Source organism: Formica exsecta, unplaced genomic scaffold (genome assembly GCF_003651465.1).
Source record: "Formica exsecta isolate Colony F162 unplaced genomic scaffold, ASM365146v1 scaffold98, whole genome shotgun sequence".
Lineage (NCBI taxonomy): Eukaryota > Metazoa > Arthropoda > Insecta > Hymenoptera > Formicidae > Formica > Formica exsecta.
Genome location: NW_021853741.1, coordinates 229,064 through 235,893, shown reverse-complemented (window position 1 = coordinate 235,893; position 6,830 = coordinate 229,064). Strand labels below are relative to the sequence as shown.

The window sequence follows — 6,830 nt, the reverse complement described above, 5'->3', positions numbered from 1 at the left end:
AAAAAAAAAAATTATTCTCAATTACATTCTCGTTATCGACTTTTACGGATCAGCTTTCGTATCTCACTTGACAAAAGTATTTTTTCTCCTCCTTTCAACAATGAACCTAAGTATTTATAATATTTAATATCCCCTGCCACTCCCACAAACATACATATATACACTACATAGTATTTATTATTACATGATAATATTATCTGTTTATTTACATTATTTTAAAATTGAATTATAGAATAAATGATATCGTTGTCGTAAGCGACGCAGTAAGGGGGGGGGGGGGGCGTTAGCGAAAAGCTCGTAATCGTACCTGGCCGTAAATTAATTAAAAATGGTCGGTTGTATGTCCCGCCAGCATTCTCGCGTTCCTGTAATTACGTTGTTTAATTAATTAAGCGTACGAATACGAGCGCAAGCGTCGCGGTTGCAGCTTATGCGTGATCGTCGCCGAATAATAATTAAAACTTACGGTTGCCTAGAATCGGTTTAGAAATTCGTTTTACTTTTTACCACTACAGTTGTAATTTTTAATTATTACACTCGACAGTAAGCTGTGTTTTCACGGTCCGTAGTATATACAGCTTTTAATCTAGCCAACGCGATAATGATCGCGTTAATTATAATATGATAATACTCAATTATCCATATATTAAGTCTGATAAAAATGTATAATAGAGCAAAAAAAATCATAAAAAATTGCATTAAAAAAATGCATAAATTGCAGAAAAATTATGCATATAAAATGTATATTATTATACATGATAATAATTAAATATCTAAAAGCTCTCCTTTATATCAAACGGTAAAATATAATGTTTTTCTCGTTTGTCTTTCTCTATATTTTTATATTTTCGCTTCTGTATAATGTATATAGCTTATTATAACGTAACATTATTTCTGTAATTATATTTTAATAACATTTTTTTATCCTATAATAAATGACAAATGAATTTATCCATTTACGATTAAAAAACACATTAAACAAAAGAGATATGTGTCGCGAAACATTTCGATCGAATATCCTGAATATAGTTAGAGTCTGATTTTTAATAAAACACATACACACACACACACACACATACACATTCGTTTTTCTTCTATGTTATATAAATTCTATTCTATATTACATTCTATAATTATTGCTTCGTAGAATAAATGGCATGTATGAAACTTTGATATTACTGCCAAAGAAAATGTCTATATCAAGTTCACGGCTAAAAAGTTTCCGTTGAGAAACAAAAAGAATTTTGTCCGAAGTCTCACGCTGGCTAAAGTTCGTTGCTCCGTACATGTCCCCGCACATTCTACGGCACATTGGAGCTTTGCCAAAGTCATTCTCACATAATTTCGCGAGAATATAAGACTCGAAAAATAGATGAGACTTATACAGACGATATATCCGTAGAAAGATTATCACGAGTATTGTGTCACAAATATTTGAGATATTTGCCTCAAATGTGATTAATAATATTTCATTTTCGTTTTCACTGCTCACATTAACGCAAAGATAACAAGACAGTGTTTAATAAAAACAGCAGTATTTATTTTTTAAACAGATAGTAATACAAAATATTATGGCTTATTATTGCTAAGCATTTTTTTTTTGCATTTTAATTAAACAATTTATTATTTTTTAATAATTATTTCAAATGTTCAACTCCAAAGTATTGATGTTTGTACATACGTCCGATTATACGAAAAATCCTTTACAGATTCGTCGAGCAATCCAAATGGCATCTCATCGCCATCTATTGTACATCTTTATAACAATCCAGTATCAGTTTTGATAAAATAAATCGATCGATAAAAAACTTTTATTGTTGCATGTATACAAAACATTTATTATTATATTATTTAAGCATTATTTATGCATTTAAATAAAAAATATCTTCACAAAATTATTTCAATTTCTAATATTTTTATGATAGAAATTTATATATATTATACTGATACCTTTTTACCATTTTTTTATTAACATGTTAAGCAACAAATAATCTGTATAATAGATATGTGCTAAAACGCGATACTATCTATGCTTATATTTCAATCATACTAAACAGTTATTACGCATAAAAACAAATATCTAATAAAATAACAAGAAGTGCAATATATTTTATAATTTAATACACGCGCAAATAGTTGTGTGTATGATAAAGATGTACATACGTAAAGTATCTTAAAAAGAACATAAATTTCATAATTATATGGAATACGAGAGTAACGGCACATAAATTGATATTAAAGTAGATGCATAAATAGAGATCACCTGCTAGACGGTCCTAAGCCTTGATGCGTATGGTGCATCGTGAATAAACATGATAATATGAGAGCAAAATGATGTGCATACGTGAAAAATATGTCTGTACAATATTGCCAGATATAAAATAGCATTATCGTTGTATAGTCGTATATTTATAACGTGTGCATATTTTTCTCGAAGCATGAATAACCCTTCAAATTTTTTCATCATAATTCCACGTGCGTGAATATATCAAATATAATCGTATAAATAATTATTACTTTCAAGTATTAAAAATACATTTTTTTTTATTTTGTAGAATTTTCTAAATATATATATGTATATATATTGTATTAATTAAAAATTCAAATCGATGGATGGCTATTCAAACCGTAACAAAGAATTAGCGTTGGGGAATGAAGAAAAGAATAGGAGAGAAATGATAATCAAGATTTTTATATATAACCTTATACATAAATAATTTCTTTCCCTTTACTCTCTCCCTCTCTATATCTATCGGTATTTACGGTACATATATTTACACAATTTATCGATTTACCGATAAATCTACTCTCATTAATCTCCGAGTCGTACATTTTCGACCGGTTGATTCAGAATACCCGACGTTACGTTCCATTAAATGTGAATCCCCCCTGCCGTTGCTACCTCGATTCTCTCGTTAAGCGGCGTTCAAGCAAGGAAAAAAAAATAAATCCACGATACGCTCTCCGTGCGCGGATCAGAAAGGGAAAAATTAATCCCGAGACGATAATTCAACGGCGCGCTATCGGGAAAACTAATGTCAATCGCAAAGTTAATCGATGCTCTTCTCATTCGTTACGCCGTTTATATTTATATTTTTATTAATTTTTTAAAAATGTTTTTATATATTTTCTTACGTCATGCTTGGAACTGTAATCTGTAATCTTTGAAGAAGATCGAAGATCACTACTCTTTGTTTCGTCGCATAGCAACAATAAACTGAGACCCGTTTTTGTTAGGAATTCTTAAATAGTTTCATAAGACAGACTTCAGAAAAAAAAATAAATCCACGATACGCTCTCCGTGCGCGGATCAGAAAGGGAAAAATTAATCCCGAGACGATAATTCAACGGCGCGCTATCGGGAAAACTAATGTCAATCGCAAAGTTAATCGATGCTCTTCTCATTCGTTACGCCGTTGATACGAGTGGGGTTGGCAGGTCGTTGGTTCTTTCCTACCCCCTTCCGTCAAGATCACGAGATTCCGAGATTCTCAGGGTTTCGCAATACATATATTTGTCCACAATAGATACACCAACCTATTTGACCTCAGCGATCGCCGATTCTAACGAATGCAATTCTTCGAAACTGAAGCGGAGCATCGTTCAATCACGCACCGACTGCATGAACAAACAACTTGTGCACAGACATGTACAAAGAGAGAGTGACACGTACCATATCCTACCCATATCGATTTCCCATTGTCCTCTTCGAATCTGAATACATACGTGTAGTAGCGACGACTCTATGGGGATGCAAATGCATATGCAAGTGATCACCAGTGCGAACAGCAATCGTAGCTTAAAAAAAAAAACGTTCCGATCTCTTGTATACAATGTATCCATTCGCAATCATGCGAGAAACGAAGCTATTAAAAATATGCATAATGTTTTAAATAAATTTGATTTGCTTCTAAAAATCTGATTTGCTTATCTCTTTTTTCTTTTTTGACGAAATACCTAATATGTGTAGATAAAAATTCGCTGTGTTACGAATAATAAAAGATTATTTTTATTATATAGCATTATGAAATATATTGTAATAAATTTTATCGGACATTAAACTTGTTTCAAATTATAGATTATTGTATCCAAGATATATCAAGAATTCTGCAATAGAATTGAACATTAAAGTTCGTTGCATTCTTCGTTTTTATGACACAGCGTTTTGTCATGACAATCGACTATCTGAAACAGCAACTTATTTGCCGATATAGCAAAATGTGCTGCTAAACTTGAGAGAGATACGCGCTCATTATATATATCTCGGTTATAATATGCGCGCTTCTTATTTGTGTGTCGTTTAGTCTATAATCTAATCTAACAAATAGTAAATATTTCTGAACACGTCAAAAAAACAATTTTAACGAAACAATTTTTTTAATGTGAGAATGTAAATATATCTCTTTATAACATACATGTAAATTCGCACGCTTCTGGAAAATTAATCCTATAATTAATCCCCCTAGTTTAACCATATTTTTTGTCTGCTCAAATATATCTTTTATATATGCAAATGTCAATTAGCATAGCAGATTTCGATTGCAACATGGTCGTCTTGGAGCTTGGAGGCATAATAAGATTGGAGGCAGGAATTCTTAAATAGTTTCATAAGACAGGCTTCATAAATTTGACATTTTTATTTCCTGCTAGCCAGTCTAAGAACGGGTACAAGAATATATGTGTGTAAGTAGTGAGTGTATAAAGTGACGCTGTAACTCGTAAAACTCGTTAAATAATCAAGAGGAATAACTGCAGATTCACTGGCGACGCCAGTGAAAAACGGACCCTCAAACTGTGACGATCTAGAAAGCTCATTGTGCAATTATCCCGCACAAAAGGTATCGATAAATATTTTTCTTCAATCACGATTATATTTAAAATTTAAATATATAATATAAATATCATCGTTTTAAAAAAAATACACATTATTTATTCTGAGATAAAATATAATTGTCATTTCTATCCAAATTTATTATTTATCTCGCGTCGCTCGTATTTATACTCACGCGTAAATAATCCTCCATAAAATATCAAAGATTGATCACAATCATATTAATTCTTAAAAAAAGAGGACGAGATAAAGTCATCGACGATGACGAATCGTTTCATTTCACACGTGACCGCTATCGACCAGGCACGACCTGAGATAATTGAGAACGTACGATGTGTGATGGCACGCTAATTTTTTTTGGTTTCTCTACAGTTTATCTCAATTATTTAATTCATTCTTATATTGGGAGATGCGCTTTAATTTAAAATCTTGCAACTTCCAGCGTCATCGTGCGAGCAAAGTGCACATACATCGCAGAACGGTACGAGCATGCGCGTATTTTTCCCCCTCTACTGTATCAATCTATTCATGTGTGGCCGGTATTAATCAATCAGCTGTTTCAATCGTGAATGTGTTTTCTACGAATGTTCGATGCGACGTTCATATTAGTCCTGATCTTTTGTCAAAAGTGAATGTGAGAAAACGTGAGTACGATCGATATAAGAATGTATTACGTTTCTTATTAAATATAATAAGACGCAGCATGTGTGAACTACAAAATAATGAGTTAATCTCGCCAGCAATTGCGCAAATGTCTACCTGAACATAGAATGATTGCCACGTTGCAACATTATATGTCATAATTAGAGATCAGAGATATAAATCGTATCTTTTCCTAGAGTATTCTTAAAAAATGGTAGTCCAATTAATTAATTTTTAAATGCATTGAACGAATTACGTGTCCGATAATTTTGGAGCATGACGTACGAGACTTTTAATTATCATAACACAACGTGGAGCGTTTTATAAACACTGATACACAGAATATTTCATCCAAGAGATGCACGTTTTTTTTTTACACGGAAGTGCATCATTCATAACGTTCGCTTCGCGTAATTTTCCTCTAGTCTTCAAATCGACATGCATAGTCCAATTAATTAATTTTTAAATGCATCGAACGAATTACGTGTCCGATAATTTTGGAGCATGACGTACGAGACTTTTAATTATCATAACACAACGTGGAGCGTTTTATAAACACTGATACACAGAATATTTCATCCAAGAGATGCACGTTTTTTTTTACACGGAAGTGCATCATTTATAACGTTCGCTTCGCGTAATTTTCCTCTAGTCTTCAAATCGACATGCATCAAGGCAAGGTTCTCAACTCAAAGAGCTTTATCCGCGTGCATTTCGAGACGCATTTAAAAAGAGACGCATTTAATATCGCTGCGCAAGCGCATGCTTAACAAATCTCGTCGTATCTACGAACTTCCTATGCCAGTGGTCGTTAGTAAGGGTGCGTTATCGAACCTCTGACGCTTGCGGATCGCGATAACACTCGGCCGTATATTCGACTCCTCGCTCGAAAACGCTACATCGGCATCTACGGTAAGGTCCCCCCTCTCGCCCGATAAGATGGATCTTTCTATCGAAGAATCCGTCACCTCTGTTGAGGGATTGGGAGGTTAAGAAAAGCGCGAGGCGTCGTTTAATCCGAAGGCAGGGCCGGTCGCGCGAGGGGCGCCTACCTTTAACACGGTACCACATTTTAATATTTGCTTATTAAAATTTTTATCTTACGAGAAAACCATACTCTAGTCCGTGCAAAATTATATTATTACGAAATTTTAAAACCGATCTTGTATAAGCTTATTCCTCTCGAATACTCCAGATTTTTTCAAGCGTTGACGAAAATTGCGCAATTGCTCTACTTATAGATATGTATCGTAGATGGACGGAAATTAAATTTCGATGCATCTAATTTTAAATGCCTTACTAATTAAATTATAATTATAACTTTGTATCTTATAATAAAAATAATTTATATATTATA

General features: G+C 32.9%; 2 protein-coding genes across 6 annotated transcripts in view; one reads left to right on the top strand and one right to left on the bottom strand.

The window, feature by feature from the left end:
- LOC115245511 (platelet glycoprotein V-like) overlaps nt 1-6,830 on the bottom strand; it is a 50,174-nt gene that overhangs the window by 23,194 nt on the left and 20,150 nt on the right. The window lies entirely within an intron of this gene.
- Nucleotides 4,731-6,830, top strand: part of LOC115245510 (phospholipase ABHD3) — a 21,629-nt gene continuing 19,529 nt past the window's right edge. For 2 of the 5 annotated variants that reach the window (XR_003885556.1, XM_029823872.1), the window contains exon 1: nt 5,286-5,475. The gene's annotated coding sequence lies outside the window, so the exon portion shown is untranslated. Of the gene's footprint in view, nt 4,839-5,285; nt 5,476-6,162; nt 6,386-6,515; nt 6,536-6,830 lie in introns of those variants that run through there. The other 3 variants (XM_029823874.1, XM_029823875.1, XM_029823877.1) reach the window with 3 other exon arrangements.